Source organism: Kogia breviceps, chromosome 10 (assembly GCF_026419965.1).
Source record: "Kogia breviceps isolate mKogBre1 chromosome 10, mKogBre1 haplotype 1, whole genome shotgun sequence".
NCBI classification, from domain to species: domain Eukaryota; kingdom Metazoa; phylum Chordata; class Mammalia; order Artiodactyla; family Physeteridae; genus Kogia; species Kogia breviceps.
Window position 1 is genome coordinate 9,807,274 of NC_081319.1, and position 24,590 is coordinate 9,831,863.

General features: G+C 41.3%; 1 protein-coding gene and 1 pseudogene across 15 annotated transcripts in view; one reads left to right on the plus strand and one right to left on the minus strand.

Moving 5' to 3' along the window:
* GRM7 (glutamate metabotropic receptor 7) overlaps positions 1 to 24,590 on the minus strand; it is an 840,756-nt gene that overhangs the window by 731,996 nt on the left and 84,170 nt on the right. The window lies entirely within an intron of this gene.
* On the plus strand, positions 4,274 to 8,205 carry LOC131763680 (translocon-associated protein subunit gamma pseudogene; annotated as a pseudogene).

Genomic DNA, 24,590 nt, shown 5'->3' on the forward strand with positions numbered 1-24,590 from the left:
ATGAGGGAGGCTTTTCCTGGAGGCTAAGGTAGCTGTTTTGTATCCTGACTGTGGTGCTGTTTCCATGGGTCTATACATGTGTTAAATTCAAAGAACTATACACCAAAGTCAGTTACATGGTCCCATAATTTAAAAGGTAAAATTAAAAGAAAACTATGACCATCCCAAGTCTTGGCAAGATGGGACAACCACTTTGGAACCCCGTTGGTCAGTTTCTTAGGAAGTTACGCATAGACCTACCATATGACCTATTCATTCACTCCTAGGTAAGTATTTAACTGAAAGAAAACACACGTCTACACAGACTTCTAATTTTGTTGAGTAGAAGGAGCCAGCAAAAAGCGGTATGTACTGTATGTTTCATTTATATAAATTTCTACGAATTGCAAACTAATGTGAAATGGCAGAAGGGAGATCCATGGTTTCCTGGGATGGGAAAGGTGGGATTATAAAGGAGCCTGAGGAAATTGGGAGGGTAGGTGATAGATATGTTCATTATCTTGGTTGTCGTGATGTTTTTACAGGTGTAGATGTATGTCAACATTACCAAAACTTTCAGTTTAAATCTGTGTAGTTTACTGTATGCCAATCATACTTCAATAAAGCTGCTTAAAAAATAAATGAATAGATTTCCTTTGTAGTGGTGAAAGAAAAAATAGTGAAAATTATAGACAAAATTGTGTCTTATAATTGGTTTTTATAAGCTACGTTCTATTTTCTCCCCACTGACTTCCTTGTACCATGTATCCTGACAGAGCAAAGTATAATTTCAATATAAAACACACAGTCCTCTCCTGCGGGCTAGAATATCCAGAATCAGAAGCTATCAATTTGAGGGTGATCAAGTGACCAGAGAAACATGTGTGAGGGAGACGACTTCCCTCCATTAAGGAGAATGATAGTGCACTGAGTAATTACCCTGCAGTGCAATTTTTACACCCTAGATGGACCAACACCAGCCTCTAGAAATAGACAATTATTTATAAAAAGAACCAAGGACTTCTGGAGCTTCATTTAAACAATTTTGGGCAGGGATGGGGAGATTCCATTGTCTTCTTCTAAGGCCCTTGTTCACCTTCAACAGAGAAGGTGCTGGAGAAAAACACCCACAGCAAAAAATAGCCCCAAAATTGTGGTGAATTACATAATATGCCTAAATTTAGACTGTGCCTATAACTACACTAGAGTCTTAAAGCCAAAATGTTTTCCCTTAAAAGAACACATCTGAATTATAAATGAATCACACATTTATAATTTAAATATCAAAAATATGGAATCCAGAAGTCAGTTGGCTCCTAACATCCTTCAGAGTTGTGGTGAAACTTTAGCTGAATTCCATTCCATGACCTCCACAAATTCTTGCCAAGACTCCTGTTTTCACCTCTGTATCCGTTCCCTCTAACTTAGTTCTGCCCCAAGGCAAGCTAAAGATAAAGTTTAGCTCATTCATGACTTCGCATCAGGGAAAAATCCCTTCCTAAGATAGCGTTTTGTAACTTCAATAATTTCACCAGCTTACATTGGACGTGTCGTGAAGAGGTGTCATCTCCTCCAAACTATAGCCTTTTTCTACCTCTCCAGTTTCAAATTTTTTCTGTACACGTTCTCTCGTTACTTTTCTGGGGTAATTAGCAATTTCTTTTTTATTTTTCCAGTAGGGAAACTCACTCAGAACCTAGTGAGTAAGATTTCCTAACCTGTCTAATAGGAATTTGTGAGCAGGTGGCTAAGAGAATACTGAACACGCCTTTACACCTATACTGGCGTGAGCGCTTGCTTACCACACGGTATTGAAAGCATTCAGTCACATACACATGTGCGATGTATATCACTTAATATCCTTGTAGTTAAACAACAGTAGTCCTTACATAAGAAGAATTGCTCCCTTTTAAAATCACAAGTTGGCCCAAATATTTGGACCTCACCAGGGTAGAGCTGCAGATCCAAGGTTCCCAAGTGTGAAATAGAAAAGAAGACTTGCTACTCAATTTTTCCTTTCAGTATAAGGATTTGTTGGGAAGACAAAGAAGTGATTGGTGCCATATACTGGTAGGGAGACAAGAGTACATTTGTCTTATCTTAGGAGGACACAACCAGAAAGGATCATAAAGATTATTTAACCATGAGTTCCTAACCTGAACTCAGAAAACTGATTTGTGATGAGCTTCAAACAATACATAAATACTACCTTTCCCCCGAAATTGTATACAGCATTTTCTGTATGTGTGTTTCTCTGCAAAGCAGATACTTTTCATCATATTCTCTGAGGGTTTGTAACCTCCAATGGTATTAAGCATAGGTGAATTAACCATTGATACTGTGATCTGATTACTCAGGTTAGAAGTTTATTTGCTTTTCCTTCCCAAAGTTTCTTGTTCATTAGAACTCAAACAAACAAATGACACGTTTGAAGTTGAGGATAGCAAAATATACTTCATTTAAACATGTGGCCCTACGGAGCATTAATTCTGAAATCCTAGAAGCTAGATAGTAAACAAAAGCAGCACTGTTGAGATCTGGGACTGTTTCAACCACATTTAGTAATCATGTCTCATTCCAGTGTCTTTATAAAGTGGAATATGTAAAATCTGTCACAGAGCCACGTGCTTAATATGCTTGCTGTAGTCAAGATCACTTTATCCCTCATGTTCTCTCTAAAAGTTCATAAAAACTCATAATTAGAGAGCGGGACACACATATGGGAAGGTTTTTTAAAACTGTAGATCATGAGCTGCCCTGGTGGCGCAGTGGTTAAGAATCCACCAGTCAATGCAGGGGACACGGGCTCGAGCCCTGGCCCGGGAAGATCCCACATGCTGCGCAGCAACTAGGCCCGTGCGTCACAACTACTGAGCCTGCGCTCTAGAGCCCGTGAGCCACAACTACTGAAGCCCGCGTGCCTAGAGCCTGTGCTCCACAACAAGAGAAGCTATGACAATAAGCTCGCACACAGCAGGGAAGACCCAACACAGCCAAAAATAAACAAAACAAAACTGTGCATCATGGCTCATTAGTGGATTGTGAAACCTATTTTATAGCCAGATTATGCAGCCTTAGAAACAAACAAGTAATCCAAAAACTAAGATACTTTAAAACAAATATATTAATGTAGAATAGAAAATATGAGACAACATCCTTTACAGGAAGGATAAACACTGCTTTTTAAACTTTGGTTTTGCAAGTACATGTATGTGTACATCAGCATGTGTCTTTAGTGGGTTATGATATAAAATATCTTATGGAGAGCTGTGGTCAAAGAAGTGTGAAAGCCCTGATTTTGTCTACTTCCTAGACATAACTGACAAGGAAATGGAGGCCTAAAGAGGTGAAGTGATTTTCCAAATCTTACACAGCTAGAAAATGAGAACATTGGAAATCAAGTTGAAATTCACAACAGTTTTCTTGAAAAACTCTTAGTAGACTTCTCTCTCAAAAACGAACTACGGTCGGAGGTGCTTCCTTGAGATCTTTCACAACCAAGATTTGAGATCTTCTGGTAGACTTGACTTTAACCATTTCTCTTTTCTCCTCAAACCACAAGTACACTTTCTACTGCCTCATTTTCTGCTCACATTTTTTTACTGAGAAACAGAAGAAATCAAGAGATTCTCCATGCATTACCCCATTGCAGCTACTCACCTACAACATGCATTTATACCCTTGAACTATGTGTTTCAGCAGATGGACTGTCTTTGTCCCTAATGCCAATCCCTCTTTGTGAGTTATATCCTGTCCCCCTTGCTTGTTCAAAATTCCTCTACTAAAACTGTCTCCATTTTCTCCTGCATCCTGATTATCTGCCTCTCCTGGATCAAACACATCAATATACAAGCACACTCTAGTATTTCCCAATGTGTCCCCAAAGCACAATCTACCCCACTGCTCCTTCTGTCATGACATCATCCCCTCCCCTTTCCAGCAAAACTCCTTGAATAACTTCTCTATGCAATTCCCAACTTATCGCCTCTTCTTTCCTAAAAAAAGCACAGTTCAATCAGGCTTCCACTCCTATCTTCCACTCCTCCAAAAAGCTCTTGTCATGGTCACAAAAAACTTCATTGTGATACATCTGACGCCGCTCTGCCCCTTACTTGATGGGGTTACAGCTCTTAACATAGTTGGTCACTTTCTCATCCTTGAAATAACTCTTTTACTTGGTTTCCAAGACACCGCTTTCTCTTTGTTCTCTTCCTACTTCATAGAAGATGCTTTTCGGTAACCTTCACTGGTTCCCCATCACGAGACTGTTAAAAGGTGGTGTCCAGGGCTCAGTGCTCGGACATCTTCTATCTTCAACCCACACTCATCTCTTGATAATCTCAACAATTGCATTCTCCAGGCATCAAATGCCATCTTTAGGCTGGCAGCTGCCAAACTGATATCCTCATTTTTAATCTCCAGAATGCTTTCACTCAATGGCCTATTCAACATCTCCAGTAGCATGACTAGAAAATAAAACATCTGACGTTTTTTTATCACACTGAGCTCCTGATCCTTCTGCAGATGCTAACTTCAATTCCACCACCCACCCTGCAAACATGCTAGCCATATCATTTTCCTACCTTTGCAAATAGCTGCCTTGCTTGTTGTTCAGTTAAAGCTTTATAGAGTCACCCTTGCTCCTCTTTTACACTCATGGTTCACATCCTCTCCACCAGTAAACTCTGTTGACTTCATATTAAACACATGTCAAGAATCCAATCACTTCACTTCAAAGTTAAAGTCTGTGCATTGGTCTGAGTTGACCATCATCTAACATCTTACTGTAGGAGTCACATAACTGCTCTCCCTGCAATCCCCCTCATATAGCCCTGTTGTAAACACATCAGCCTACTGGCTCATGCCCAACTCTGATCAAATTCCTACAATAGCTTCCCCTCTCATCAATCAACACCAGCCTTTAGAATGGTTGCTAACTCTCCATAGGATTTACCTCTTTGACTTCACCTCCTTTTACACTTCCTTTACTCACTCACTTCAACCACATCTGATGCCGGGTAATTCCTAGAACATTCTAGGGACATTCCCACCTCAGGGCCCTTGCACGTGCTGTTCTCTCTGCCTAGCAGTTCCTTTCCCAGTCTGATGACTCACTTTCACTTTCCTCCTATCTGGCTCAAATATCATCAGATCACTGAAATCTGTCTTGATCACCATATGTAATATGAAAGCCTCATTCGTTCTCCTGTATCTTGCTTTGCTTTTAAGCATTTATCGCCACCTGATATATTTTGTGTGTATTATGTTTTATTGTCTATTTTTTCCCACTGGCATGCAAGCTCCTTGTGAGCAGGGATTCTGTCTGATTATTTCACTTCTATAATCTCAGTGCTAAAAAGGAGCACAGTGCACAGTAGGTGCACAATTAAGAGTTATTCATTTTTTGAACGAGTGCTATTTGGAAAAAAAAAATAATAAAATATGACCACTGCAGTAAAAACGCAAAGCACTTGTATGCACCACAAGAGCATCTGCATAACCTCATTTTTGTCTTGCCACTCCTCTTTATGGTTGATGTACGTTCTGTTCCGCTTTACAGAGGAGGAAAGTAAGGCTCCAAATGCCAGGGAAACTGGCAGAAACCAAAAACTGGCAAAATCATCCTCTGGCTCTACTTCCAGTTCCAGCTCCCACTGAAATGCTCCATAAATATACTGCCCTGTTGGAGACACCGAGACTTGCTACTGAGATCCCCCCTCAAGAAGTGACCTGCTGTCCAACTGCAAGGAGTATGATTAGCTCACAGCCTTGTTTTGGCTTCCTTAGGATCCCCCTCAGCTTTTGAGCTGGGTTCAAGCTATTTTGGGCACCAGTGACTGCACAAGGGGGTGGTACAAGGACCTAGCCATTTCTGCTAGGCGAAGATGCTTCTAAACAACTGCCTTCGCTCCAGGGCTGCTCAAGGGCCTGACAGACTTTCTCAGCTCTAAGCCGCAGTCTAGCGGCTTCGCGTGCCCACACCTGCCTCCTCTCTGTTACTCTCACAGGTTCCCCTGTAACAGACCTTGTGCACTGTCTTCATCTCAGCATCCGGCTCCTGAAAATCCAAACCAGCACACGCCAAGGGATGAGGCCCTTGGCACGCTAGGGATGGCGCTGGATGCGCAGGTGAAGGAGCTCATCAGATATGCTTACCATACATTTCTGACCCACTCTGCAAGAAGGACATTGCTTTTTCTTCCTCACCTTCATCTTCTGCCTTCTTTCAGAGACGTGGGGACAAGGAAAATCAGAACTCTCTCACTGTGAAAAACTCCAGGACTGCAGAAGTTTGAGGAAGAGGCTGCACATTAAAAATCTAATTCAGAGAAAAGTCACCGGAGTATTTTAACGATTAAGGGCCTTCCTGCCCTGGGAGGCCAGACACACTTCAAAAGGGAATGGTGCTGCGTGTTCTGACATCCATGAGGTGAGAAAATACCACTTAATACAACCCACACATCTCTCAGAAGTCTGTGCTGATGCTAAAAATCCCTCTTTTACAAGTTTAGCTGGAAATAATGACAGATACATTCAGACACCTCAACTATAAAACAGAGACAAGAATACCTACTTGTTAGGTTGTGTGAGGATTAAATGAGATAATGAGCTATAAAAAGCTTGGTACAATGTTCAATAAACATTACTTGCTATTATTTTTATACTAAAGACATACAATAAAAACTGTCCTTCAAAAATCATATTTCTAGGTTTTACTTCCAATATTAGTAAACTGTCTGTGATGAACTCTTTAGAAAATTATGTAGGTGTTGCTGCTTTTATTTTATTCAATGTGACTTTTCCCTTCATTGCTTTAAGGGGTTTCTTAAGTCACATTCTGCCTCCATTAAGTGAATGAATGGAAGAATTAGAATACATAGCAAAAAAAGCAGAATATGGAACTAAATATACATAAATGCAAACATATACGCAAGCCAGGATTCATCTGTCTAAAGTGTGCTGAAGTTAAACATTTTGCAATGCTTAATCCTGAACTAGATTTTTTTTTTTTTTTTGCCTATAAGAGACACTTTTGGAATAAACAGTGAAACTTCAGTAGGGCCTGAGGATTAAAGAGTAGTAATGTAGCAAATGCCAATCTCTTAATTTTGATGGTTGTATTGAGGTTTTGTAGGAGAAATGTTCATGCTTGTGAGATGTACACTAAAAATATTCAGGGCTCATGGGCATTAAGGAGGCAAACTCATTTTCAGACGGTTCCATAAGAGAAGTTCTTCCTGTAAACTTTTATAAATTTGTAATTGTTTCAAAACAACAAAGAAGTTAATATCCACATTTTTACTTTTCTTTTGTCGATGCATATGGTTTTTTTTTTTTTTTTTTTTTTTTTTTTTTTTTTTTTTTGCGGTACGCGGGCCTCTCACTGTTGTGGCCTCTCCCGTTGCGGAGCACAGGCTCCGGACGCGCAGGCCTAGCGGCCATGGCCCACGGGCCCAGCCGCCCCGCGGCATGTGGGATCTTCCCGGACCAGGGCACGAACCCGTGTCTCCTGCATCGGCAGGCGGATTCTCAACCACTGCGCCACCAGGGAAGCCCGATGCATATGGTTTTAACGCAACGTTTTTTAAATATGCCTATTGCCCCATTCTCCCAGAGCCAGCTGATTATAGCACAAACTCAGAGACGGTTGAAAGGGGTATATGAAGAAAAACCAGAGGTGCTTTTCTCACCCCCATGACTCAGGAGATGGGGGTCTCTTTTCGGGCTTACAGAGGGAAATGAGGAAGGCTTGAGGCCCTTCAGGCATCTCTCCAATCACCCTTTCTCTAATATACGGCTGCTGGGCTGTACTGGCGAATATGGCATATGGATCTTATTCAGTCTGCTCTTCTGCACTGTGTGATGACCCTCGTAAGCACCTATTTGGTACCCTTTGCACAAAAGTGTGAAATTTGTTCCCAAGCACAGAGCAGCACAGAAGAGGGAGGATGCTGTTTCAAAGAAGAGGCTCGAAAGCTTTCCGAAGCTGATAATAGACAGATGTCTCGGAAGGAAAAAGATGAAAGAATCTTGTGGAAGAAGAATGAAGTTGCTGATTACGAGGCTACAACATTTTCCATCTTGTATGACGACACCCTATTTCTGGTCTTGGTCATTGTTGCTTCCTTCTTTATACCGAAGAACTTCAACCCCACAGTGAACTCCATTTTGTCCGCAAGTGCTTCCTCAGGCCTCATCGCCCTCCTGTCTAATGGCTCCACGTAGAGCACGTCAGCTCCCCCCCACCCAAAGCCCTGGCTTTGGGTCTATGGGTGGCCTGTGGTATATGGAAAAGTAACAGGGTGCTCAGGGTGGAAAACACACAAGCTGTTTTTATAAGTCTGGAGTTTGAGGGTTTGAAAAACCCAACAAAATGTATTTCAGTATTTGTTTATTGGCTTTTTTATTTTGGGGGGACAGATTGTTGAAATTAAATGAATTGAAAGGGGAAAAAAATAAAAACAATAAAATAAAATATGCCTATTGATTAGGACCAGTTAACAACGTGTTTTATTGTTTTTGATGTGTATTTGTTTTAAACTCAAGCAATTACCTTTGTAGACAAAAAAAACTTTGAATCCAGTGATTTGGCCGGGAGGCCTGGCTAACTCTTGTTTGACAGATTAACAGCCCCTAATTACACCACAGTCATTTAGATATTAGTTCCAACCTGTATCTCAGAAGGGAAAGTCTTAGAGCTGGTTTCAGAGGGGGAGGCGGGCTTTCCAAGGCTGGAAGTTGCTCTGGCTCATTGCTGGCTAGGGACCAGATATAAGAGAGGAAACTTCTCTTTTGGATATATCTAGAATTGTCATTTTACAAAAAGAGGTACCTTCCAGCCCAGTTCTCTTCTCAGTGTGGGAAGAATTTGGGGGGTGTCCACCGTGCTTCCTCGTACATCACGCAGGAGGAACGTGCTCCCACTTATTAGGAAGGGATATCTGCATTTCTGCTTTACACCCTCTGAAGGTGGCACTGAGAAAACGAGAGCTGACAATTCCAGTCACAGCCAGAATTTGCTCGTCCTGGTAGCTCCCTGGTGCTCTAGGAAAAAAACCATGTGCAAAATCCGTTTGAGGACGGGGACCGACCATGCTCCCAACCAATTATCACTCTCTTCTAGCTTTGAAGAGCTCAGTATGGGTTAGGACTGTCAACTTTCCAACAAAAGAAATGGTCAGGGGGAAATCATGGTGTTGTTACAGAGAACCCTCAAGAACTGATGAATTTGCTTTTCTCCAACTCATTCATTAATTCATGCACGACTTACTGCGCTACGTCAGAAAAACAGGTGTTACAACCTACGATATCCCCACTGCTCTTTAAAATGCCCTAAATGAGGCATGAGCCACCGTGGATAGAGTTAGAAGTCTTGGGTTCAAGTCCATGGTCATGAATTCACTAACCATTCACTAACTGTGTGACCTCAGGAGGTGTAATCAACCTCTCTAAGCAGTTACTGTCTTCATTTATACAATGGAGATAATGGTGACTACTTCCCATGGCTATTTTGAAGGGGAAAAGAGATTACGTGTACAAATATTTCTCCAAACTGCCAAGGGGCCATACCTATATACGAAATGACCTACTTTATTTAGGCAGGAATATACAAAGCTTATGACATTGTTATGACATACTACCTACTCTGCCGTGATAAGGCCAGCTTTTAAAACTATATGTTTCAGAAATTAAAAATAACAAGAACCACCACAACAAAAGGGATATGCTTTCAACTTTTAATTATAGGGTCACCAGAAACCAAAACAAAAAAAAAAAATCTGGTCTCTAGTGTTTGCCAATTTCAGTGGTATAAGTACTCCCACTACGGTCAATTTCAAGCTACCAACATGACATCACTGACAATGGAGTTGAGTAGAGATGGAAGTAGTTGCCAATATTTAATTTTTGGTAGCTTTCACATAGAAATTGGATTTTTTGGTGTACTCAAGAAAATTGATCGGCTTCACTGGTGGTGCTGCGGTTAAGAATCTGCCTGCCAATGCAGGGGACACGGGTTTGAGCCCTGATCCGGGAAGATTCCACACACTGTGGAGCAACTAAGCCCGTGCGCCACAACTACTGAAGCCCATGAGCCACAACTACTGAAGCCTGTGCGCCTAGAGCCCGTGCTTTGCAACAAGAAGCCACCACAACGAGAAACCCGTGCACCGCAACAAAGAGTAGCCTCTGTTTGCCGCAACTAGAGAAAGCCTGTGCGCAGCAACAAAGACCCAACGCAGCCAAAAATAATAAGTAAGTAAATAAATTTATTAAAAAAAAAAAAAATTGACAGCCTGGGCCCATCTCTCATCTAACAGTAATCATTGCCTGGTGAATGTGTAGCATGTGCAGTAGGATTAGGCTTCCTGCTCTGGGACACTTTTCACGATGACTCAAAAGACAGGAGAAAAACTTTGCAGTCAACCTCTACCTCTTGACCCTGCAATAAAAACCTCCACTGAGCCAAAGAAACCCAAAAGTCTTGGCTATTTCTTTAAACAGAGAAGAGGACAAAGTAAATGATAATGGGAACAAACTATCACAATAAATGATCCTGACCATGTAGCTACTATTACAATTGCTTATTTTTAGCTAGACCTTGTGGCAAGCATTCTAATGATCCCATTTCATTCTGTGAACAAGATGGTGAAAGAGGTATGGTTACCGTCTGCATGTTCCAAATACATACACTAAGTGTTACGGGTTGAACTGTGTCCTCACCAAAATGGTAAGTCCTAACCCCCAATACCTCAGAATGTGACTACATTTGGAAATAGGGTCTTTAAAAAGGAAATAAGAGGAAAAGAGGTCATTGGGGGGGGGGCCTCATCCACGATGACTGGTATCCTTACGAAATGAGGAAATTTGGACACAGAGACAGACATGTACAGAAGGAAGATGACGGAAGAGACACAGAGAGCAGACGGTGGCCATCTGAAAGCCAAGGAGGACCTAAGGCTACCAGAAGTGGGGAGAGCAGCGTGAAACAGACTCTTCTCTGGACCCTTCACAGGGAGTATGGCCCTGCCTGCCAGCACCTTGATTTTAGATTTCTGGCCTCCAGAACATGAGACAATACATGTCTATTATTTGAATCTACAGAGTTTGCAGGGCTTTGTTATGGTAGCCCCAGGAAACAAAGTCTCAGAGAGGACAAAAACATGGCCCCAACTCAAATAGCTATCAAATTATCAACTTGACTGACATGAGGCTGTTTGTTTCTTAACAAATATTGATGCTCAGATCTTCTTACCCTCCCCCTTCCCTATTCCAACACGGATTCAAGCACCTGGGGTGGGACAGTGACAGGGGATTCTGAGCACAGCCAGGATGGAGAACGACTGTTATGTCTCCCTGGACCCCACACCGGCCGTCGAGATAGTGCGCTGACATCACACATTTTACACAGGACACAGGAGTTTTTCTTTCACATTTGTTCTACATCAGTATCAAATAGTGTCCATTCTAACTGATTATGTTGCTAAAATACCCCCCTACCCCACAAAACAGTATCCCTCCTTCAGGAAGACCCCAAAAATGATAATTTATAATGTATAGTTACAAAAATTCATTTCAATTTCTGTAAAAAAGCGAGGAGACGTATGTACCTAATGACAGAGTCATCTAATTACAGGAAATCAAGGAGAGCTTATTATGGTTTAGCATAGAAACAATGCCCATGGAGATTACTAGCACTGGCTGAAAGCCAGTAAAATCCCCCAGTCACTGTGCTACAAAACACTCACTTACCTTATATTATTTAATCAATTCTATCATTATGATTTTGCAAGCTCCTATTATCATTCCTCTTTATGGGTGAGACACCTGAAGTTGGAAGAGGTTAAGCTTCACTGCCAAGGATCGCCTAATTTATAAACAGCAGAGGCAACACTGACACCCCAGATCGTCACGCTAAAACTCTTGCTGTGGCTACAACATCTGGGCTCCGTATATTTTGTTTATTAGCAATTACAGAAACTCTACTTTCACTGATCAGCTACTGCCACTGTTTCCGTATCAGACTTAAAAAATGTCACCTCCTCTTTGACAAAGTTTGGAACTTTCTAACAGATGCACGGATTTGTCACATATATTGAAGTTTAAAGGGGGTTTCAATTTTTAAAGGTGTCTTTGCAGAGTGAGGATAGCAAGATAGGGAAATGGTTGTCCAAACTCATTTTTAACTAGTTTTTAAATTCAAACATGGTTGATTTACGATATTGTAGTAGTTTCAGGTGTACAAACTCTTGACTGAATCCAATCTAATGAGCAATCTTTGGAAAGTTCACCAGCTGGTCAAGTCTGGCTCTGCCCTCCTAGAACACATATTCACTGCAAGAAATGCAAACTGCAAAAATACAGCATCTTCCATTTATAGCTGGAGCCCCCAGAAAATTCCCCAGCTTAGAAGGTCTCTGTGTTACTAGTCCAACCTTGCATCCTTACATCTTCGCCTATTTAAGGTTATTCTATTTTGATCTGCAAAAGAGAACAGCCACTTATGAAGGAGGATTATATTGTTACAACTCTTTCACCTCCTGCCTACTCTAATTATGTGGTCTGATACAGAAGGAGATTAAATGATGCCATGGAAATACATACATTCTAGAAGCACCAACAATTCCCTGAATCTGGCTAGTACCGGTGGAATCACAGTAAATTCCTATCACCATCACAAGCACCCGGGCTAGGGGAAAACCTAAAGGGCACTTAATACAACCACCAATGATATCAGTATTCCCTCTAAGACATTCCTTCAAAATAATTCTCCTCCCAGGTTCGAAAATCTTTCAGATCGCCTTGCTGCAAATGATAGGGTTTGTTGACAAAGACCATCAAAAGAGTCTTTCTTTTCAGTATGGAGAGTTTTTATCAACTCGAGTGTGACCTGTCAGTGGAAATGCTGAAAAGTTGCTCAGCTTCCTTCCCCAGCCTGTCTGTTATCAGCAGACCCTTCCACTGATGCAAGCAGAACGGTGCTCACTTATTCTCTCCAGAAAGCACCAAAAGGTGGTCGTTCACAGGCAGAAATTGGGTTGAGGAGCATGAAGGGAAGCCTAAGATTTTAAGTTTAAAACGGATCTTCTTCTAGCACCTACTTGAGCTGTCAGGGACAGATCGGAAGCGGAAGTGAAAGGTGCTGCGGATACAATGAAAAGCGAGAAGGTGCTGTCTGTAAAGCAAAGTCATCAGGTCAAAGAGAACCAGACTTGTGCTCAAGTAGCTTCCTACTGTCCTCTCCGTACTTCAGTCACACTAGCTTTCAATCAGCTCCTCTCAGGTGGCAAGTGGCAGGCGCCCTCCCACCCGGGGTCTTAAACATGGGGTTCCCACTGTTGGGACCTTTCTTCAGCTCTCTCTCCACCAGGCGACACCTGGGTTCCCACTGTTGGGACCTTTCTTCAGCTCTCTCTCCACCAGGCGACACCTACCTGTATCCCTCTGATTTCAGCCAAAATCCCACTTTGTCAATGAAGCCTTCTTTATTCATTTATTTTTATTTCATTTATTTATTTTTGGCTGTACTGGGTCTTCATTGCTGCATGCGGGCTCTCTCTAGTTGCGGCGAGCAGGGGCTACTCTTCGTTGCGGTGCGTGGGCTTCACATTGCAGTGGCTTCTCTTGTTGCGGAGCACAGGCTCTAGGCACACGGGCTTCAGTAGTTGCGGCACACAGGCTCAGTAGTTGTGGCTCGCAGGGTCTAGAGCGCAGGGTCAGTAGCTGCGGAGCACGAGCTTAGCTGCTCCGCGGCATGTGGGATATTCCCAGACCAGGAATTGAACCTGTGTCCCCTGCATTGGCAGACAGATTCTTACCCACTGCACCACCAGGGAAGCCCAATGAAGCCTTCTTTAAACACACACATTCCACCCTCATGTTTCAGAGCTAGAAACAGAAGCTCACTTACATTTCCTTTATAGCTCTTACTGTTTGTGCTTGTACATGTGTATAGTAATTTGATTTATACTGGTCTCCTTCATTAAACAATGAAGTGCACAAAAGTAGAAACAGAGTCTGTTTACTCATTCATCTCCCCAGTTCCTAGCATATAGTAGATGCTCAATAAACATCAGCTGAATGAATAAATAAATCATTGGGACATGTTAAAATAGGTAACATCTCTCCCTCCAAATATTTCCTTTGCCCTCATGTCATCATGTATGAAGTCCTTCCCCACATTAGCAAAGCATCCCTTTCTAATAATACATGGCATTTAACTTAATTTTAATATTATGACTTTAATTGACTATTACATGAAATATCTGAAAATCCAAAGAAAAATATTAAAAATAATTTGATCACTGTAAATAATTATATGTAAATGCATATTTTTTAGACAAACACTAGTACATATACATAGACAACACAAAGATCATATTATAGAAAGAATTTCATAATATTTTTATGAAATTAATATTCACAAACTCTTTCCAAGTCAATGTAGATGTACATCATGATTTCTAACGACTGAATGGTATTCCATTACAGGAATTCAGTTAACCAATTTCCCTTTTTGGACTCTTGGGTTTTATAAAATGGAATTAACTTCATGCAATGGGATACTACGCAACAATTAGAAATGTTCCCTTTTCTTGGACTAAATTTCATAAAATGATATTAATTCCATATAATGGAATATTAAGCAACAATTAGAAATGCAACTGACATTTAGATTGCATAAAATTTATCATACTATTGCCTTTAAACAAAAAGAAATGTTTATGGATATATATCTCTTGAGGGATCATTTTGGTACTTATCCAATGACATTCAATGTGAATTAATTTATCAGCTCACTTCACTCAATGCCACCTAGCTAAGAGTTAGTTCATAATTGAAGAAGGGCATTTATGAGGCCAAGGGTAAAGGGAGATTGAAAATAATTTTGAAGGAGAGAGGAGGGTGAAGTTTACATTCACTGCGGGTGATGCTGATTTAAAGAAAAAATGTCAACATCATGTGTTTTCATGTGGGTCCTGAAGAAGAGGCTGAACAAAAAATGAACAATAAACTTTCCTTGCTTCACAATTCTCTTAGGAAAGGTTCTAAATTAGAAAAAGTAAAATTAGAAACCAGATTAATGTCTTTTACATATATTCACTGAGAAGACCTTTATAGAAACCTTACAAAGGAGGTATGGCAGGCTTTATCACCGCCATTTTTAAGGTAAATTAAATGAGGTTGAAAAAATGTGCTATATATACACATAATGGAATATTATTCAGCCTCAAAAGAGAAGGAAACCCTGCCATTTGCAGCAACATGCATGAACCTGGAGGGCATTATGCTACGTGAAATAAGCCAGGCACAGAAAGAGCAATATTGCATGATCTCATTTATATGTGGAATTTAAAATAGTCAAACTCATAAAAACAGAGAACAGAATGATAATCACCAAGGGCTGAGGTAAACGGGGAAAATGGGGAGACGTTGGTCAAAGGGCACAAACTTCTAGTTACAAGATGAATAAGTTCAGCAGACATAATGTACTGTATGGTGACTATAGCTAATATAATGTATTGTATACTTGTAATCTGCTGAGAGTAGATCTTAAGTATTCTCACCATAAAAAGAAAAATAAAAAGGTAACCACGTGAAGTAACAGATACATTAATTAGCTTGATTTTAGTGATCATTTCACAATTATCTGTACCTCAAATCACCACGTTGTATACCTTAAATATAACAATTCTAACATGTCAGTTATATCTCAACAAAGAGGGAGAAAATTAAATGAGGTTCAGCTGAAGTAACATTAAAACTCTAGCCTGTGACTGACGTTAAAACCTCACATCTATGACTAGAGAGTTTTTTCATAAATGTGTCTCAAAACTTCTTTAAAGTTGTCTGAAAACTTGCAAGGCCTTGAAACAGAAAAGACGTTGAGATTTTAAACAATCATGTTCGGCTTCTAGAAAATTAAAAAAGAAGTGGCTGGCTTCTCTGGTGGCACAGTGGTTAGGAATCTGCCTACTAATGCAGGGGACACGGGTTGGAGCCCTGGTCTGGGAAGATCCCACATGCCGCGAAGCAACTAGGCCCGTGAGCCACAACTACTGAGCCCGCACATCTGGAGCCTGTGCTCCGCAACAAGAGAGGCCACGATAATGAGAGGCCCGCACGCCGCGATGAAGAGTGGCCCCCGCTTGCCACAACTGGAGAAAGCCCGCGCACAGAAACGAAGCCCCACACAGCCAAAAATAAATAAATAAATAAATAAATAAATAATTTTTTTAAAAAAAGAAGTGGCTTTAGCAGGATTAAGAAAGCAAGAGAAGGGGTGAAATTCTTGCAGTGTTTACGGTCCAGTCCTTCTCTGACTCAAGAATGATGTCTGATAACCATTTGCACATGGTTTTTTTTTTTTTGGTTTTTGCTCTGTTTTGTTTTTTTTTTTGTTTTCATCTGCACCTGGAACCAAACTCATCATGGTTCTTTCTCACCAGTTCATCCTCCAGACTTCTTGGTATCTGAAAGCAGTATCAGCTTTCTCCCTGTCTCCCAGGTATCCTTACTCTTTGTGAGTTGTCGTGACACAGTTCAATTAGACAAATGGTGTTGAGTGACTCCTGTATGCCAAACACGGAGCTTGGGCTCTGACCTCAAGGAGTACCCAAACTGGCTAGCGGAGGTCAGGGTAGAAAGTGCCACAGTGCTTCTCTGGTGCTCAGATTCCCCTAGATGATTAATTGTTCAGAAGCATAAATTTGGGCCAGAGTGGTGGCAATTAAAGTAGAAAATGAAGGCCAGATAAAACAGACATTTGGGAGAAAGCATCTGTGGTACCCAGTGCATAATCCAACATAAGGTCAAAGAAAAGGAAAGAGGGAATCAGAATTGACATTGCGGTACGGAGAACGATGACGGAGTTGCCACCAGATTCCAAGAAGCGTGGAGAGGCAGCCTACGTAAAAGAACCATAATGAGTTCGATTTTCAGCTGATGCAAAAGCAGAAAAAAAATTTGCAAGCAGCCATCAGACGGAGACCAGGACGCAGGAGAGGGAAGTGACAGAAACAAATCTTTTAGGATTAACATACAGAACACAGATGGAGATGGGAAATTTGTTGATTTTGGAAAGACGAGCAGAGAGATGAAGACTGAACCATATATATATATATATATATGTATGTATGTATGTATTTAAGAGAAGCTTTCATTCACTAAAAGACACGTACAGATTTGGATTGAAGACTGAACCTGAAGACACGTTTTTGCGATTTGTTAGTAGTCATCAGCAAGAAAGGGACCAGATATTTTGGAGAAGCAGGACCAGTCACCATGAGAAGCAAGAGAAAGTTCGGGGCTTCCCTGGTGGCGCAGTGGTTGAGAGTCCGCCTGCCGATGCAGGGGACGCGGGTTCGTGCCCCGGTCCGGGAGGATCCCGCGTGCCGCGGAGCGGCTGGGCCCGTGAGCCATGGCCGCTGAGCCTGCGCGTCCGGAGCCTGTGCTCCGCAACGGGAGAGGCCGCAACAGTGAGAGGTCCACGTACGGCAAAAAAAAAAAAAAAAAAGAGAGAGAGAGAGAAAGTTTGAAGAGGAGGAGACACTTAGCAGTGTCAAAAGCCATCGAGAGGTTTTTAAATTTGGGTTTAAGAGGCTACTGCTGACCTTGAGAGCAGTTTCATCTGAGCATCGCGTAAGGAAGTGACTGCAGGGCTGGTACGTCAGCGATGAGAACAGGGAAGCAGTAACTGTTGAAGGTCTTGTTGAAACTAAGTGATGAATGAAGGTGTGGCTGCTTGAAGGAACTGAAGTGTCAAAAACAAATGTTTATCAAGTAGAGAAAAACCCAACAGAACTTCAGCTTGGCAAAATCTGCTGTACACAACGGAAATTTTTTTAAAATGTATGCTTTCTAATTCATACTGAGAGCACTCTTCATGTTAGTGTTCATTTCCTCAAAATTAGGATGCCATCCATGTAAACCAAACCATTCTCTTACGTAAGAAATGAAAAAAATTCTCCCAACTATGGCCCTCATCAATTGTAAGCTAGTCCCTGATTTTAGACACGCCAAAATATGTCTGTGGAAGAAATTGAGGACTACCACTTTTATTTTCCAGTTTGTGTTGGTTTCAATCACTAGCAGGGAGATACATTTTTTGTGCAGTAGTCTACCCATACATTCTGGTGTTCCTACCCATCCAGAAACATCTGGATTCTGGCAACACTATTACACAGATGTTGTTTTTAAATTATAAAGGAGGTACTTGGGGTTGCTGAGCTCAAAAAAGCTAAATATCTGTCAGTAAAAGTTCTTAAGAACATTCAACTTCTGAGTTTTCCACATGGCCCTATTTTGGCAAATAATTTACTTCTCTCGTGGCAAAATTGCAGAATTGTATGTTTATGCTGAAGCAGCAGTTATGCCACTTTGCAGAACTCTGGCCACCTGAAAAACACACCCGAAAAAAATAAGGACTCCCAAAGTCTTAATAGACTCTTTTTAATCTTATTTATAAAAGCTGCAATTACACACTGCAGAGGAAGGAACTGAAAATGGGTCCTTTGGCAGTTTTCTAGAGATGAAGGCAGTTTTCCCCCTGCATTTAACCTTGAAGTATACGTCCTCACAATCACTTCATGATTGATAATAGCTGGAGAGAAATAAGCAGCTTACATTTTAAAAAGTAAAATGATTACTGTATTCGCTATTTTTCTTTCTTTCTTTCTTTTTTTTTTTTTTAAAAAAGAAGAAATCCTCTCCCCTTTATTCTCCTATCACGTTGTTCGTTTTCTTAGTGAAACCTGAAACTACCTCCTTCACTGCTTTGGGAAGGTAATTCATGCTGCATGATGGCACAGTTGTTAAGGGCAAGAATTCCAGGCAGTTCTGGGTTTGAATTCTGGTCGTGGCACCACCAGTTGTGTGGACCTAGTCAAATTACTTGTGCTACTGGAGCGTTTTCAGGTTAAATCTCCTTGCACTTGCATTAAATGGGTCACAACTGAATGAGAATAAGTATATGTCACCATTACTAGTCATCAAGAGTTTTGTCTTCATAGACTATTGAAGGATGTTTTACTATATTCATGTTTCTCAGGTTTTGGAGGAAGAAGGAGGGGAGGAGGAGGAAGAAGGATGGATGGGTTGGATGGGACGGACACGTAAGTAGAGCAGAGAAGGTGTGATTGATGGAGGGTAAGAGGTAACATTTCCAGTCAGTGGGGAGGTCCACTAAGACACTAGTGTGAGACCAGTATGAATACTTGTGCGTTCTTCTCAAGCCATATTCTACCGTTTAGGTTCAAGGATTTAACAGGTAGAGAGTTGGAATGGGGTTGTCAGGTAGGTGGAACAGTTGGAAAAGGGGCAAAGGAGTTAAAGGTATGCGCAAGGGAGTGATTACGAGGAGAGTTGTAGCAATCGAACTGGGGAAGGAGGAATTGATATGAATGGGGTTATTAGGGTTATTTGTGTGATATGGAAAGGCAGGAGGGAGCTGTGAGAACATGGGAGGCTAGCAACTGAGATTTGAGAAATGGTCCTCCTACCCATGTAGACAGGTACATCCAAAACAATGAATGGCTCAAGTCTGGTGGAAGAGAAGATCACCAGATGCTCAGAGGCCAAGGGACTGAGAGAATGGGATCTGGGCAGATGAGCTGTGGGACTTTTCAAATCTCCAAAAATAATGACAAGAAGAGTGACAGAAAAATAGGAAGCTGCAAGCAAACACATTCAGGAAATGAGAAACAAATGAGATTTAATAGAGGATTATGACAGCCAGGATAGTACAGTTTGTTGGCACACACTTCATACAAGCTGAGGGGTTTTTTTGCTGTTTTGTTTCTGTTTTTTTTTAATTAGGAGAAATGTCTTAGAAGCAGCACTGGGGGAGAAAGAGAATGACAATCTAGTCTCTAAGCTCTACAAAAGAGAGGTGTCCTTCTCTGAGGAGACAGTAAGGAAAGCTGTGTCATCAGGGGAAGTCAGTTTTTATTCAAGCCAGAAGATAAAGGAAACACTAAAGGAAAATACTGAAGATTGGGAATTTTGGTAATGACAGACTATATATTCTAAAGTATACACAGAGACTATTTGGGGAATGAGGGAGTGGAAAGAGACGGGATACTAGATCACATCAAGAGATGTAAGAGGTTATGGGGATAAAAATTAGTATTTAAATACCTTGAATGCTTGGACTTTCGGTAGTTACAGAGTAAAATGGGAATAAAAGCATAATGAGATTAATCCTGCTGGTCTTCTGGGGGAAGATAAGTGGTGAAAACAGAGATATGGAGAGATGCTGATTGCACTGGTGAGGAGTACTGGTTATACACCATACTGGTGGGCTTTCAAAATGCTAAACGGAGGTGGGGTCATGGCTAGGGAAGGGGAAGTCTATATCGACTCGGACAACAGAATTGTGGGGGGTGGTGATTTATTAAATCCAAGAGAGTAAAATGTATCAAAAATAGTGGAGTTCGGGAATCAGACAATGCGAAGAAGCTGGGGAGAGAGGAGGAATTGAGTGGCGGCGGGCTGTCCTTGAGTCACTGCCTGGCGGTGAACACGCCTTAAAAGACAGAGCTGGGGAGTAGAGGTTCACCTAATGCAGCGCTGGAAGCAGTTGAGGTGAAATGTGTTTAGGAACAAAGGAGTCTATCACTCAGAAGTGTGGAAAAAAATTAATCTCCCAGTAGAGACACTGCATTTTACACTTGCCATAAGGAAGAGGAGTGTTGATGAGGTCTGTATGATCATGGGCTGATGGTCCATAACACATACAGTCATAAAGATAAATGGGTTCTAAATGGATCTGGTGATAGATTCTATTTACACTTCTGGTACTTCTTATTAAAATGACTACAAACTCATTTCAGGGATATATGTTCTTTGCAGCTAAAGATGAAAACCGGGCCCCGGATGAGCCCGTATAGGGTAATACGTTGTCTAGTATTAGCATCGTGCTATTGCCACTTTTCAGGAAGCACCGTTTGCTAGAGTCTTTTCATAATTTTACAGATAATCATGGGGTGTAATGCAGTCATGGGAAAGCATTTACAGGAAAACTTCATTTATTTGGCATGATTGGGAAATAAATGTTCCTACCTTATTATTTTAGATAACTCAAACATCCCCCTGGAGAATCCAAACTTTAAAGAAAAAAATCTGTTTTCAATGAACTTCTTTTACAATTTGTTGTTTCTTTAAATATGGTAAAAGAACATAATTTAATCCTTTCTTGACTATTAGACTAAGCAGGCTAGAGTCATATCTGAAAGCTAGGTAACCAAGGCCAAGATATTTAACTTCTCTCAACTTTCCTTTTGTCTTCTACAAAATCAATACCAATTTTACTGGGTCGTTATGAGAATTTAATGAGATAATGCAAAGAGCTTAGCTCCATTTCTGTCACGCAGAACACAATCAAGGGTACCTATTATTATCAGTAGCCCCATCAGATCAGCACCTTAATCAGTAACATCAAAATGTGCCTCAACTCCAATCAAATGATGGCATCAGATCATAGGACCCTCGACAAAATGACCCTAGACTGCTGAGGGTTTGAATTACAGTTCCAGGTTTTTCAGTATCTTCACTCTTGGCTGCAGTGTGTGTGCCTATACACAACTGCATTGATTTTTCTCTTCGACCACTGGGTTTTCTGTTTCTAATATATTCTGGTATAACAAACTTGATATCTACATTTACTAGGACTGCGTAGACTAAGTATAACATTAATTTTGAATGAGAACCAGAGGGACTCTGTCATAAGCAAAGTCATGGTTATTAGTGTATGAAATTGGTGACATCCATGTTGGTTACTGAGAAACATTTCTTAAATTTAATTTCATCTCAAGTTTTCAAATATTTGTCAGGCATCTGTTATAGAAAGTCTAGATCACTGTCATAGCCTTTTACTTCATGATCAAATGCATTACAGCACTTAGTTTGTTCAAGATGTGCTGCTGTACTAGGTATTAGGAACGCAAAAGTAATGAGTTAGGCCCTACTTTTAATTAGGAAGGCTGACCAGAATCTTCACCATTGTAATATCTTAAGATTGGTACAGAGGATCAGGCTTAACTTATTTTACCTAGACCTGAGTTTTCTAGGGGAAATGATATTTAACTTGGTTAAGTAAGAGTCAGAAAAACAAATGAAGAGAAAGGCAGGGACATTGGGAGTGTAAAGGTCCAGAGGTAATAAAGAACTTGGAAAAGTTGATGACCTGAATAAAGCTCACTGTAGGCGAAACATGAAATGGAACCGGAGGACGCCACTGAGTTGTAACGCTGAGTATGTACATTAAGCAGGGACACGGATACGCAGACTGTGTAAACCGTGGTAAAGATGTTGGGCTTTTCCCCAAGGATTATGAAGGGCTGTTTAAAGGTTTAATCTGTGAAGTGATTTACTCAGGCTTCTGCTGAGCAGATCATGTTTCAAAGGTCATTTTATGCTAACTGCAGATAATGGATGGAGAGTTCAAGTCAAGGGCTGGGGGACAGTGAGCACGCTGCCCAGCGGCCCGGGGGGGAGACTGCAGTGACCCACACTAGAGCACGGGCAGGACACATGGTAGGGATTTTCACGAGGGAAAAACTCTAGGACTTGAAGACCAATAGCATAAAGGGAGTGAAAGAGAGGTGGGTGTCAAGGCTGACTCTGTGTTGCCCAACTTCACAGATGGTGGTGTAATTTACTGAACAAAGGAGTACTGACAAGGGACCACATTTGAAAAAGAAGGTTGAGAACTGAGACTCAAAAACTTGGCAAATGTGAGGTACCTTTGAACTATATAGTTATCCACTGGGAAGGGACCAAAAGGTGCCCCAACTCTCCTCCTCCAGAGATTCATGACTGCGTGTATTCCAACGTCTTATGCTGCTCCATCAGTCAAAAGTCCTGATAGTATGTCCCAGCAAGGCCACTTCTAAATTTTTACCAAGAGGAAATGAAAGTATATCATCCACACAAAGACTCGTAGACAAATATTCCTAACAGATTTAGTTACAAAAGACAACACTGGAAACAACCCAAACGCCCATCAGGAAGCGCAAAGTGAAATTGTGGTACACTCTTGTAGTGGAATACTATTCAGCCATAAAGAAATAAGTGAATACATGGAGTAAACTACTGCTATGTTCAACAACATGAATGAATCTCAAAATCATTATGCTGAGTAAAATAACCCAGACCAAGGAAAACAAAAGCATGATGCCATTTTTATAAAATTCTAGAAAATGTAAACTAACATATAGTGAGTAAAGCATAGAGAGAAGAAAGGACTGCAAAGCTGCACAAGAAAACATTGAGAATTATAACATATTTGGTATTTTGATGGGGATGATGGGTTTGTGGGTCTACGCATATATTAAAACTCACGGGGCTTCCCTGGTGGCGCAGTGGTTGAGAGTCCGCCTGCCGACGCAGGGGACACGGGTTCGTGCCCCGGTCCGGGAAGATCCCACATGCCACGGAGCGGCTGGGCCCGTGAGCCACGGCCGCTGAGCCTGCGCGTCCGGAGCCTGTGCTCCGCAAAGGGAGAGGCCACAACAGTGAGAGGCCCGCGAACCGCAAAAAAAGAACAAACAAACTCACAGTTTTTAGTATACTTTAAATACGAATAATGTATTGTGTGTAAATTGTACCTCAATAAAGTTATCAAAGTCAAACTGTTACCCCTGATCACCTGCTTCCAACCAGGTGAGCTCTCATTCCCTGTTCTATGTCCCATCATAACAGCCTGTTTGAAAATTAGCAGCCTACCTGTTTGCTCCTTCTCTCCCTGTGGATTTCCAGCTGGGCACCAAAGGAGATTAAGCCCCTTTTGTTCCATGTGTTCCTTACAAACCTAACACAGCGAATGAAAAGATGAAGCATTGGTACTCTCACTCACGCTGGTAAATATCTGAGAATGAACGTCTTTTCCTATCAAATCAGGTCCTCTGAGGACAGGGCAACAGGGGATGGATCAATGGTGGATACTCGGAAAGCTGTCTGCTTACTGTGCTCTGGTATGCAAGTGAGGGACAGGAGGGTAAACAGGAAAGGGAGTGAGATAGTTAGGAAACAATGCTTTAACTTGAGACACATGTAGAAACCAGTAAAGAAAAATCTACACGGAGGTGGAATACAATACAAAAACTATCCCATTTAATTTATGCTACCTATGAGACACCAAAGAACAACGCTTCCATTTTAGGAATGGTGTTGGAAGTGCAAATTGAGAGGGAGATTTTGTGCATATGTTAGATGCAGCCCTCAGGGAACACCCATTCTGGAATGAAGCGATGTCACATCACTTTGGGGTTTCACTGTCATTCAGCTTCACTCTGAACTCACTGCTCTCAGGAAGCTAGCAAGTTAGACGCTTTAATCGAGAAGGGAAAGCTTTGAGTCCTGGGAGATATTCCTGTAGCTGAGAGTTTAATTTTAACTAAATGGAAACGGCTCATGAAATAAAAGCAAGACTGAGCCTTTATGGAACATTTTAGGATTGTACATGGCGGCAGTCCCAAGATGAAAAACAAGGGTCCAAAGGTAATCTTAAAAAGATGCCTGTAGGGTCACTTAAAGCATCCGAAATGACCTACCATGGAAAATAAAATCCTAATGGGCAAATCCTTGTGCTGTATCTATACATACAAATGGAA